Source organism: Zingiber officinale, chromosome 4B (assembly GCF_018446385.1).
Source record: "Zingiber officinale cultivar Zhangliang chromosome 4B, Zo_v1.1, whole genome shotgun sequence".
NCBI classification, from domain to species: domain Eukaryota; kingdom Viridiplantae; phylum Streptophyta; class Magnoliopsida; order Zingiberales; family Zingiberaceae; genus Zingiber; species Zingiber officinale.
In genome coordinates, this window is record NC_055993.1 from 65,404,856 (window position 1) to 65,407,285 (window position 2,430).

General features: G+C 47.2%; 1 long non-coding RNA gene across 1 annotated transcript; it reads left to right on the plus strand.

Annotated features, from left to right (window-relative positions):
• The first annotated feature begins 675 nt into the window (after positions 1-675).
• LOC121977579 lies at positions 676-1,796 on the plus strand. The gene is made up of 4 exons (XR_006110942.1): positions 676-1,211; positions 1,284-1,359; positions 1,447-1,516; positions 1,736-1,796. It is a non-coding gene; the product is annotated as an uncharacterized LOC121977579 (long non-coding RNA).
• Positions 1,797-2,430: the final 634 nt, after the last annotated feature.

Below are 2,430 nucleotides of genomic sequence, written 5' to 3' on the forward strand. Positions count from 1 at the left end.
AAGAGATTAACCTCAGAGGTAAGCTAGCTCTGTGATACATTGGACCTTTCTAGATCTTAGAAAGGATTGGAGCAGTAGCTCACTAGTTGGTAGTATCGCCGTCCTTGATTGGCGTGCACGATGTATTCCACGTATCCATGCTGATGAGATACGTGCCCGACCCGACGCATGTGCTGACAGATATTCCAGTTCCAGTTCAGCCTGAGGATTTTGGACCGGAAGGAGCGTCGATTGCGGAACGAGACTATCCGGCTGGTTAAAGTCGGATGGCAGCATCATTCGGACGAGGAGGCTACTTGGGAGCTCGAGGATACTATCCGAGCTCGATATCCCCATCTTTTCACTTGAGGTATGCGATTTAATTTACCGTTCAGCATTTATACTTTATATCTGTTGTTAGTACTTGCTGATGGTAGATAACGAAATTTGGGGACCAAATTTTTATTAGTGGGGGAGAATGTAAAATACCGGAAATAGGCGAATATTAATAAAGGAATTTTCCGGGATTTTTGGAAATTTTCCGGGAATTTTTCGGAGCTCGTATGGACAAGTTAACGGGGATAAAACGGGACCCGGGGAAAGCCTGTTTAGGCTACCCTGTTTTAATGAGGAAAAGTTTTATTTCTTTTTTTTTTTTCTTTTTCTTTTCTACTTCTCTTATTCTTTCCCCCGCGAGCCGTGCGTGCCCTATTTCCCCGACCCCGAGCGGTTTCCCTTTTCTTCCTCTCTTCTCACTCGGAGCCGATCCACTTTTCTTGCTCCTGTGCCCTAGCGCCGAGCCGCACTGCCGACGCTACTGCCGCCAGCGATGCCGAGCGCCGGCCACCAGGACCGGTACCAATCGTCAGTGCCCTAGCCTCAGCCCGCGACACCCATCTCCTCGGGTCGCCACCGCTGGCAGCGGCGTTGCCAGCCGAAGCCCTAGAGTCGATTCCTCTCTTCCTCGCTTCTCCTGAACGTCGGCAGATGACCTATTGCCTCTGCCCTAGCTTGGATCGCGAGCCCTCCTCTGCGCCCTAGCTCCCTGATTTGAGGAGTTTCCTCTTCTGCCATTGCTGAGAGCCGAGAGCCGCCGTCGCACGGAGAGTGCCGGCCACCCTTCCTCTGCCCTCGAGGCCGAGCCACATTGTCGAGTTCTCTTTTCCCTTCGTGCCGTCTGCTCTAGTCGCCTTGCACCGTCACCACAGCCGAACCACTTCACCGGCCACCAGGTTCTGCCGAGCCCTAGTCTTGATCTTCTTCTTGATTCCTTTGATTCCAGCACTGAGGGTTTGTTCTACCAGGATTTTGTGCTGTGGAGTGTCTGATTTCCAGGTGCTAATCCTCTCCGGCAGTAAATTGCCTTGGCTGTGATTGAAGGTGAGGTGCACAGATTGATATAGAATTATGTTATCATTAGTGTGATGATTTCTTAAGCTCTATTTTGATATAGACAGTGAATCGCAGGTTATTGCTTGGATTCCAGCAACTACCTCTGTTCCGGCAGCAACGTTACCGGTTGAGGCTTCAGAATTAGGTAAGTGGAGGAGGTAATTTTGAATACGAACTAGATTTAATTCTAGCTATGAAAAGGATAGGGTTATTGGGGCGATAAGAAATGATTAGGGTTAAGGAAACTAACCCTAGTTGGTCGAGGTTTATGGATTAGGGTTTTGCCCTAATTTAGTGTAAGAGATTTTATTTAGTTATTTATATGATTGTAGCTAAATAAAATATATTTCTATTCGTGACTCAGGGTTTTGACACGAGACGAGCATCTCGACGTCCGAGTTGGACCGGACTGATCTTATTTTCCTATTGGAGGCGGGTACTTTGACTTATGTCTTTTGATATGCATGATAATATGTTTAACATATAACAGTAATTGTGTTACCTGTTTATTTCGGTTGGTCACTACATGATTAGTACATGTTGTTTGTTTATTTATTCTGCACTGCATATTATCTACCTGATCACATATGCCTTAGGTAGTGACCTAACCACATGCTCTGTTATATTCTGGATCTAGGGTTTATTTGATACCCTCTTCGATTTGTGTACCTTCTATTTGATACGTCTTCTTGTGGTACACACTTTGTATCTATTTATATGGATCATGCCATGTTATTCATGAGATTGCCATGTTTAGTATCATGCATCATGATTGCATGCTGTGCGATTGTCGGCTCTACTTTGGTTGAGCTCATCGCCAGTTACATGTACTGCACACATCACCCATGGATTTGTATATCTGGCTGGTGTGTGGCGGTTCTGCTGTTTGGCTCCGTTGGTCTGAGGACTCAGCGTGGTAGCCGGCAGTCAGTTCCGCTCTGTTTGGCTCCGTTGGCATTTAGGGTAGCAGCGTGGTAGCCGGCAGATGGTGGACTTTGTTTGGCTCCGTTGGTCAGGAGACTCAGCGTGGTAGCCGGCAGAGATATCCTCCCCGTCATC